At 45.8% G+C, this 10944-nt stretch overlaps 1 long non-coding RNA gene across 1 annotated transcript; it reads left to right on the top strand.

The window, feature by feature from the left end:
- The first annotated feature begins 117 nt into the window (after positions 1-117).
- On the top strand, positions 118-9450 carry LOC139057355 (uncharacterized). The gene is made up of 4 exons (XR_011512705.1): positions 118-232; positions 1386-1526; positions 7050-7215; positions 8510-9450. It is a non-coding gene; the product is annotated as an uncharacterized lncRNA (long non-coding RNA).
- The last annotated feature ends 1494 nt before the right edge of the window (positions 9451-10944 follow it).

Genomic DNA, 10944 nt, shown 5'->3' with positions numbered 1-10944 from the left:
AAACGCGTTTAATAGGCACAAAATTTCTTTGCATTTCACAAATTTTGTTCCAGATTGTCATTGCTATCATTTGCGAATGCCATTATATTTTACTGTGTAGCACCGCAAGACACCGAATGGCATTCGATGCATCGAATGCCAGTCGATTCGAATGACATTAAATCTTCCCGTGTGACAGGGGTATAAGTCAAGTCATCAACGAGGCCCTTCGCTTGTACCCGCCAGTGCTTACGTGAGTAGTCCTCGATTGTAAAATTTGTGAGATAATATAAAGTTGCAACACAATTATATTACGCGTGGGTAACGTTCTCTAACACGTGCCTAACAAAGAAGCCACATGTGGGACGTGCTCAGAATTGCCGCAATGATCTGAGTGTAAAATTGTAAGCAAAATGTAATTGTGCAACTTTTGGAGCCTGCCCAAACGCGTACGAAGTAGCATGTAAAGCATACCTGACTTAGCCTCACCTGCTGCTTAAAGGATAAATGAATGATTCGTTATTGTATTTTTTATTGGTCGAAGTAATTGCATTCTCTACTGCCAAAACCGTGGTCTGATTACGAAGTACGCCGAATGTGAGGGAATCTGGATTAACTTTAGTGACCTGGGATTCATTAAAGGGCATATAAATTTAAGTGCACTAGCTTTTATTTTTTCGCATTTCGCTCTTATTTAAACGCAGCCGCCGCAGCCGGGTTTGAACCCACGATCTCGAGCTTAGCAGTGCAACGCCGTAACCAGTAAGCTACTGCGGAGAGTGTCTAGAACAGCTGTTGCACTTAAACTTGCAGTGTGACTACGGTTTATTTTTATTCTTTTTCAATATTATATTTGTTCCAGCTACATGACTTGCTGCGCAGAATGATTCGCACCCAATATTCCTTGGCGTCCGATCACTCACCATGCGCTACAAGTCAGTCACTCAAAGAACTTTATTGAAGGGTCCTACGAGTTTGTGGGACGGGAAAAAGGTCCCGCCTTGGTGATGGCCAGGAGTTCTTGAGTCCTGGCCGCTTCCTCGGCTCGCGGGACAGCCCGAAGTTGATCTTCAAGGGCAGAGCTGAGCAACACAGTCTCCCAGTGTGTGCGGAGGCGGTCGCGAGGGGCTGCATCCCCATTATAGTTTGTTATGCCTCGACATTCCCATAATACATGCTCCAGAGTGGCTCCAGAGTGGCTCCAGAACCACAGTTTTTTTTATTTATCTGCTTTGACACTAAGTCTGGGTAAATGAGGTATGCTATATTATTAACTGTTAAAAGCTACCCGAACTTTGCTGCTACTGCCGATGCTGCTACCGCTGCCACCACCTCCATTGCTGTCACTGCTGACGTTTGGCTCCTTGCAGACGTTCCTTTCACTTTCATGACTTTTTGGTACGCAGGTTCGTAACAAGAAAGGCCATCGAGGACTTCGAGTACGACGGCGTGCGTTACAAGGCCGGTACGTGTTTCATGTCTCCGACCCTACAGATCCACAGGGACGCACGATACTGGCCTGACCCACTGACCTTCAATCCGGACAGGTAGGAGGCGGCGATCTTTATCTCACTGACACCAATGCACAACTCAATGCGATTGGCATCGCGCTGCAACGCCAGAGATACCGAGCTCCCAATCCGGTCGCACAAACCTCAAAGACGTTCACAAGTGTCTCACGTGAATGTAATATGACTGAAGTTGTTCCAAGGGGATACGTCTTGCAAAATAACCGGCTGAAATTCACAAATTGGAACATGTGGCATGAGGTAATTATTCAATTACCGGAAAAACACATTATAGGCTGGTTGAAGTTCCCAAAGAATTCTAATCGCGTTAAAAAATAGAAGCTCCGGACAAAGTAATACGACTTGACAGAGTAGGGGTTTGGTGTTGAAGCAGAATGAGAGAGAGGAAGAGGGCAGGCTTATAGAGAGAAGGGCAGACAGGTCTCCCTGAGACGCATTTCTCACACCAGTCATTCTACTTCGTAGGAAAGGAAAGAAGTAAATAAAGAGGAGTACCATTGGGTGACTACAAAGAGCGAGCAGGCGAAACACTCCACGTGTCGGCCTACACAAACACTGTAATCGAAAGCCGCACCTTTTATAAAGTCAATTAAGGCATGGGTTTAGCCTAAACACTTGATTCACAATCGCGCCACGGCATATACAGGAATTCTGCACGTCGTCTGTTTGGTCTTCTACGAACTTCACCACAATGCATGAGCGTAACTCAAAAGGCAGCATATATATATATATATATATATATATATATATATATATATATATATATATATATATATATATATATATATATATATATATATATATATATATATATATATATATATGTATATGTATATATATCCAATTGATCAGGAGTGTGCGCTGAATGCAGACACATAAGCATGAAAGTAAACTCGCATGTTTAACAACAACACAAAAAAAAAACAAAAATACTATTATTTTGCTAATGTTTCGGCCGGTGGCCCGGCCTTCATCGGAGTGAACAAGACTACAAAAAACTTTCGTTCTCAAAGTGTGGGAAAGGGAAAGGACATGTGGCACCAAACAAAGTGTCAGCGAAAAAATAATAATAAACAACTACAGTATGCGTTTGTTTGTTTTTCGAAACAGGGGAATAATGCATGGATAGAACAGAACACATGGCTAGCTGCGATAAGTCACGGATGAGGAAGCATTGTCACCCTCGAATAAGCGGCGAAAAAAATGTCCTCTGTACGGTGGCAGAAAGGGAAGAACATGTGGGTGGCTGCGTCTTCCCCAGTTTCGAGGGGTCGTCATGGTTTATAATAAAGAGGCGCAACTCTACCGCAGACTTGCCGTACGAAGGGAGCATGCCAAACAATAGCGGCTCAAACACAGAAGATATGTGGACGTGTCAGCGCGAAACAACATCGCTTTACATGCGCCGTGGTTAAATTAAAAGAATTTCCTTTCCACTATCACGATTGTTCTAACCAGAAGGCAAGCACGCTAGTTTCCCGGTATTTTCATTATCACCCGTGGCGGCGGTACTAAATTTAAAAGTAAGGGAGGGGTCACGAATGTCCCGGTCGTGGTGTGAGCGAAAACCTGGTTCCTTTATTGTCGCTTTTAAGTCGTTGCAACAGTGACTAGGAAGATTGACATGTACGGATACGGGAAGGTTCAAAAACGTTTTTGCGTGTGACCTGTGGTTATTAAATTGTATCCTGAAAGGTGCTTCCGTCCGACCAATGGACTGTTGATTACAGGTACTGCTTTCAAGAAGGTAGACGACATTTTCTGTGTCACATGTAAAGTTTCCTTTAATTTGAAAAGAGAAGTTGGACGCGGTGCTGACTGCTTTCTGAGTAGTTCTCGTGTGAGGACAGACCTGGCAACGTGATTTGTCGCAAGACATACAGCCTGTGCTACGGGTGAAATTTAGGGTTGACTTTGTTTGGTCAGGGTACAATGTAAATTTTAATTTTTCATGTATACGACGCGGGGGCGATCAAAAGATATGCGTTTAAGGCCATCACGTTGAGCAATTATGTTATATTGCTTTCTAAGAATAGCTGAAACCTTTGACAGTGACGCAGAGTGGGTAAGGATAAGATTCGTGTATTGTTCGCTATTAGGCGATTTAGCTTTAAGTATGTCGACCCGGTTGAGCTTGCTAGCTGAAGTTACAGCATCATCAATTATCTGCTCCGGGTATTTTTGCTTAAGAAGCGCGCATTTCATTAGTGATTTAGCACTGAATTTTTTTTTTTGTTCGAACATATACTCTTAAAACGGTGTGTTTGGCTGTACGGAATACCCGTCTTACAACGCCTGACATGACTGCTATATAAATGTAAATACTGGTGTGTGTCCTTTGGCTTCCTGTAAAGTTTCGTAGTTAACCGGCCCCCTTACAGTGAGACGGATACATCTAAAAAAGCTTACACTGTCCTGCGAGTAGTGGTGAGAAAAGGAAATCGGGGATAAGCATAAGCATAAGCATAACAGGGAAGGAAACCCGATCACGTATGCCACGGCAAAGGTCGCTGGCATAGCGGAGGCCGAGGAGATTGCCGAAGCGCTGGCGGCAGCGGAAGGTTATAGAACAGGCCGATCTCTCAACATACTGACGGACTCAAAAGAGGTGGTGTGCAGGAACTACACGAGAGGCAGAATCAGCAAAACTGCCCTCAGAATACTCAGCGGAGCCACCTCCGCCGAGAAGGAAAAGCCCCGGCACAAACTAATCTGGATCCCGGGTCACGTAGGCATAGTGGGGAACGAAAGGGCAGACAGCCTAGCTCGAGGCGAAGCGTTCCGAGCTGGGTGGTAGAATGCCCCGGAGACCCACCTACAGGCTTGCGAGGGGGGATACGCAGAGACCCTAAACTTACATAGAGGAACTAGAATTAGATATCCGCCACCACACAAAGACCTCTCAAAGGAGGAAGTGACCAGCTGGCGCAGACTACAGACAAACTCCTTCCCCAACTTACACGTGCTCAATAAGATGTTTCCGACACAATACAGGGCCACCTGCCCTTGGTGCGGTGGCAAACCTACACTCTACCACATCACCTGGGAGTGCGAACGCAACAAAGCATTCCACAAACACGAACACCCGAGTGCGGAGCAATGGGAGGGTCGGCTCACCAGCAGTGAGCTCATGGCCCAAAGGGCCCTAGTGCAGCACGCGAGCGATGCAGCGCGATTCAGTGGAGCCTTGGAATAGGGGCCCACCCTTGCTGAAGAGAAGTCTCAAGTCGCCAGCGCCAAGAAGATGAAGACGACGGAGACTTCGTAACCGCGAAACTCTTGAAAGACTCAAAAGTTTCATTCACTCACTCACTCACTCGTTCACTCCATTACACCTATAAAAATAGTCACGTAATTAGGAACAATTCTCGTTTCCATTGACGATACGCTCACTTGCACGTAGTGGACCCCATCAAACTCATTTTTTTTTTTAGTTTCGTGAATCAACTTAAGTGTACGTAGCGTATAGCAGTCAACATGCTAATAGATTGACGAGGCTCCATATGCTGAAAGCACCGCCTTTATCTCGTCACCATGAGGAATACTTGGGTACAGAGAATGAACGTCGAGCGTAACAAGCAAGCATTCAGGAGATACTAATAACTCCATGATGTCAGCAAGAGAATGATTGGTACTTTTTACAAAAGATAAAACTGTAGTTGGTATTTCGTGAATTAGTTATTGTGCGTCAATTAGGCTGTCAACGTAGCGCGATATGTTTTCAGGGACAGTGCCTACACCGGAAACAACGGCTCGGCCTGGGTTTTTCTCTTTAGAAATCTTCGATAGGAGATGAAATATCTTCGCCACGAGACTGGGCAGTGTGAGAGTTGCAGATTGCTGTTTCTATCTTATTATCTTTTACAATCTCTCTGATTTTGAGCTTGATCTCAAGTTTAAAATCTTTGAGTAAGATCATAAGTTACTGCTTGATAGAATGAAGAGTGAGATAGTATCTCTGTCTGTGGGCCTCCTTAATATCGTAATTCTTGTCAATTATCACTATTGCAGCTCCTTTGTCGGAAGACGTAATTAAAACCTATTGCGTGCTGTTTAATTCCTCCAGTGACCTTTCTTCTCTAATAGAGATATTGCATCGAAAGGGAATTTGTTCTTTGTATGCCTTACATATATCGCGTTTTAATGCTTTATTATGTGTATCCAGACGCTTATCACGCTTTGGAGGAGGAGTCAAGTGCTTGCCGCTAGGTAGTGCATAGCGTGTTTTCCTGACCTAGGATGATCGGAAAGATATTCTCGAAATCTCAAATTTCTTGCAAAGCTGTCTAAATATTTAAGAAGCTGAAATTCACTAAAGCCACCAGTGACCGGGTAAGAATTTAAACCTTTTGAAAGAGCGCTAAGCTGAGAGGCGAAAAGTTAAAAACTAGACTGGTTCACAACGTTGTCAATCGCTTTGCTGCATTTTTGTAATGGTCCTTGTATGGGAGGCGTATCATTCGATCCGAGCCGGTTATGGTGAGAACCAACATTGTCGCGAGCAAATTTTCGTAGTTTAATTTTTGAGAGTGCTCACATTACCGGATTCATAGTGAACTATTTGTAATGAATCTTTAGAAGTGAGGTTCTGTTTGAGTAATCTGTCCCGCCTACGTAACGGCTTCACTCTTGTTCTATAATGATTGGAACTTGTTCTAACGATGCATTCTTAAGAACATTATCTCATTTGGTTTCGTTAATAACGGGCATTTTTGAAGTGGCAGCTTTTAGATTAATCCTTAGACCTTTAGGGACAACCGAGGCGTTCAAATAACTCAAAAGGGCGGAAGCGTGCCGTTTGGAGCTGCACTAAACTCAGCGGCATAACTAAGCGACACACTCAGTGACAAGCAATAATGCTATCACATTTACACATCATAAGTATTGCTTAGGTGCCCCCATAGTATTTCTTTTTTTTTTACTACCGCTTCTTCGAGGGTGAGGACAACGATTCCTCGTCCGTGACTCATTGCAGCCATCCACGTGTCTTTTCCCTTTCGAACAAAAGGAGCACAGTGAGAGTCACTTTAATTCAAAATCCAGCAAGAAAGTACAACCAAGCGCACGATTGTAGGCAAAAAGCTACAGAAGGCTTGACACAGGCCTACACCACGGTTATAGCAGTTTTATGGTCATGAGCAAAGCACTGCTGTTACAATATAGACAAGTTAAATCTAAGGGCCATAAATGTTACTGGAAGGACGTACCTTCCTGACGTCTCTAACTTAAAGTAGTTGAAATTCAACCGATCTTTATAAATGTTCCGCGTCTTGCTTCTGTCTCTCGTCCCTTTTCGTGCGCTAAAAACGTCAGTTATGGAATACCAACATGCCCTAGCTTGTGCTCTTTCATATTAAAGCTTCCCATCGAGTTACGAAAGTGCATTGCGATGAAGTTCGACAGATAGCCCAGGAAGCAATGTCCAGTGTTCCTGGGAATTAGCTGAACGGGAAGAGCTCACACGCAGCGATGAAATGCGTATCGCGGGGCGCTGTGAATGCTAGACATTTATGTTGTTCATCGTGTCCTTGTCCCCGGCAGGTTTTCTCCGGAAAATGAAGGCAGCTTCCGCAAGGTAGCCCACCAGCCTTTCGGCGTGGGACCACGAAATTGCATCGGGATGCGCGCGGCTCAGATGTCGTTGAACTTCACAATTGCGCGGTTGGTTCAACATTTTCAACTCGAGCTGGGACCTTCGCAGGGAGAGGTACGTGCGCTATTCTATATGAGCATGCAATAGAAGTTGCAGAGACCGCTGGGCTGCATTCGTGGACTTGTGTATGGTGCCGCGCTTTCGCAGAAGCTTTCTTGTGCGGTTCTCCCTTCTGGCACAGTTTACTGTAGTTCTAGGTTCAATTTATTGTAGTCAGTTTAGGCTGATAGGGTTACATCGACCAGGAAACTGAAAAACTGAAAGCTGCGTAGAAAAAAAAAAGAGCCTTGGGCCGAATGAACGGTCTACGGTCTTCCTCCTCTGGACCCCGGCACACACCGATGTTCCGCTAGCGGGAAACGAGGCGGCCCACGCCACGGCTCGAGGTCTCACACGCCGAGCCGCCGCTGATTATGTGGCCGCCTCCGCCCCCGAGAGCGGGGCATCGGATCTGCCGGATCGGGACACTACAACAGAAACACAGCAACAAGAAACACACTGGGCGTGGGGCGATCGCCTAACCACGTTCAGAGACCTCACCCAACACTACAGACTCGAAAGACGCAGATTCCCGCCACCACACGATAAACTGAACAGGAACGAGGCCGTGTCGTTACGCTTGCTCCAGACACACACCTACCCTAGCCCCGCTATCTTACACCACTGCTATCCGCGTTTGTACCCAACAGACGCGTGTAAAACATGCGGACGCAGAGCAACGCTGCGACACATGCTCTGGGAGTGTACCGGCAACAACGGTAATCAAAGCAGCTCCGTTGGCGACGCGTCCATAATCGCGGCTGTTGCCAGAGTAGAAGGCTCGAGCTCCGTTCTTCCCGACGCCGCCCCGGATGCGGGAGCCGCCGGGGACCTTCTCCGTAGGCGTCGCCGCCGCTGGGAGGCGGCTATCAGAAGTTCAGAGTTGGCAGACCAGCTCTGGGCCGTCCGGCAAGCCGAAGATGCCGCTCGAGTCCAAGAACTTCGAGCCGTCACCTGAGGCCACCACATCAAGAACTGCCGGACTATTCTTTACTAAAGTTTCTTCTTCTTCTTCTTCTTGGGCCGAATGAACATAACCTTTCGTTCGTATGTGATGCTTACTGTTGGCCCGTTGCATTCGCTGATGAAATGCTCATCATCACAATTGGCGGCACCTGCTCTTACGAAGGGTTCTAGCATCAGAATATTTTTTATAACACTGGCCCAGCTTTTGCGGGAACGCTCTTGTGGCTGTCAGGTACTTTGCATGGTTGTCTCGTCGCATCCAGTCCGATAATTAAAACGCTAGGAACAATGCAAGAAACCGATACAAAGCTTCTGTTCTCGTTATCATTGTGCTGTTTTGCAGGGATCCCTGGACATGGTTTCCCGCGCTGTGGTTTCCGCACCAAGCATCGGTCCCTGGATCGTCTTTAGGCGGTTATGAACGTCGCACTGAAGATCAAGCTTCGTGCGTTTGCTCAGGCACAAACAAGCAAGCCACCGACGCACACAAGATGTTCACGGAGAGCGAAAGGGAAATAGCTACACCTGGTGCCATCATGGCGTTAGCAGGGAGTAAACTCTGTACCAGCTCTAGTACCAGCATCTGCAGACACAACGAAGTGGCGAGTCTCAGTTATGCCGGATAAGCTAGCTATTTTTAAGCGTGAACAGGAAAGCTCCCTTGAAAGTTTCGGTTCTGTTTTTCACGTTCATTTTCTAGGGAATAGTGCCTTCTTCATACAAGCTAATTTCTGTTCGAGACAAGAGGGCACGAAAGTTAGAGAACATTTAGGCCCTGCCCTTGAGATTGTTTTCGCACGAAAATTAGGGCAATGTGTGTATAGCACGTGTGTATAACGCTTGCCACTATATCCTGGCATGTGAACGCAAGAAATCCATACAGAATTCGCGAACGCATCCATGATTAAAATTAGATAGGTCGTTTAGCTATATTGTTGTTCTATAAAGGTTCATTGAAGCACTCTGTTAAATAAACTATTATTCAATTCGGGTTTAAAATATTTATAATTGCTGAATGCAAGCCTCAAGCGCACAATACGGCTAAGTCAGGGACACGGCCTGCTCCGAGTATGTCATTCCTCTCCAACATACCAAGCCTCGTGAGGATCGCATCGTAAAGCCCCGTGTTAGTGGTTTGTGTTATTTAACGTCTATTATCCATAATTTCTCACATATTGTGCTTGGTGTTCGATTTATCCTCTTACTACAAAGTTATCGTTGATTCACTTTTACAAATATCATTGAGCTTCTCACTTTCGTATTGTATTAAATGCCGTGACATGACTCCTATGCGATTTCTTTCTCGTGTTCCGCACACGTGCGGTTTTCGCGAGGACCTGGCACACATGTAATAGGTGCACCTGTAATTAAACATTCCATAATTTTAAGAAATGACTTAAATCGACCGTCGTACCTACGTCAAGGTGTGCGCCTAGGACTGCAAAATACTATCGCACTATGACCCCCCCCCCCCTTCCTTCAACGTCTTCATGGCTGCATTTCCTCTGCATGCTACATAGGTACTTTTGACTTTTTATTTACGTGAAAAAACGCCTTACCGGTAGAATTAATGCCATTCGCATTTTTATTTTATTGCATACTGTTTCTCATTTTCCTTTATTTTCTTTGTTTTCTTTCTTTTTCATGCCACAAACGAGTACTCTGGGGACTGGTGTCTGACTAGAGTTTTTTCTTTTACTATTTTCACTCAATTAAGCTTATTAACCTAAATGCATTCACAATACACGTCATGCCCAGGAATTTCGGACATTGCCCATTCGTCACTCAGTTGAGCTTCATCGGAGTAGATCAACGGAACACAATGAGCAGTATGTTCAACATGCGCGTGCATGTGCGTGCGTATATTTCTAAAGATCGGGTCGGCCTACTCTCAAGACGCTTAAGCTACTGCAGCTAGGAATACACAACACGTTCAGCGAGCTGGCAGAATCGCAACTAAACACACAAATAGCGAGACTTTGGCAGTCGGCTACAGGAAGAATGCTCCTAAAGAGACTAGGATACGATACGAAAGGGGCAATAGATCGAGAGGCAGACATCCCAGACAACATCAGACAAACCCTCAGAATAAGTCCAATTCCACGCAACATGGATGCGAACCTACACGCAGCCAGAAGGCAGGCAAGGGCAGATTACGTGGAAGGCCACCTGGCAACACAGGAAAACACGGTGTACACGGATGCAGGGCTATACCCGTGGGACAAGCACACTAAAACACACAGAGTAGCTACGGCTGTAGTAGACTACATGGGAGAGACAATCAGCTGCGCAACCATAAGGAATTGCACGGTAGCGGAGGGGGAAGAGGTCGCCATAGCGCTTGCAGCGACCGAAGGCTACCGAAATAACAGATCATTGACCATATTAACAGACTCCAAAGCTGCATGCAGGCATCACATGCAGGGGAGAGTCTGTAAAGAGGCCCTGCGAATCCTCCTCGGAGCAGAAACCCTCGGAAATAAAGTGACACACAAACTTTTCTGGATACCGGCCCATACCGGGATAGAAGGGAACGTGAGAGCAGACAGTCTAGTTCGCGAGATCACATACCGAGCTGGACAGATAGAGCCTCTCGAGAACCCTACAACGGTGGAGCCGACGTGTGCGGAAATATTAAACTACTATAGAGGGCAGAGAATGAAATATCCTCCGCCACACACACTACTTACACAACAGGAAGCAGCCGACTGGAGAAGGCTACAAACCGGAACTTTCTATAATCTACACATATTAAGTAAAATGTACCCGACACAATAC

The sequence above is a fragment of the Dermacentor albipictus genome, chromosome 3 (genome assembly GCF_038994185.2).
Source record: "Dermacentor albipictus isolate Rhodes 1998 colony chromosome 3, USDA_Dalb.pri_finalv2, whole genome shotgun sequence".
In the NCBI taxonomy this organism is placed as follows: domain Eukaryota; kingdom Metazoa; phylum Arthropoda; class Arachnida; order Ixodida; family Ixodidae; genus Dermacentor; species Dermacentor albipictus.
This window is presented reverse-complemented; position numbering and strand designations above follow the sequence as displayed.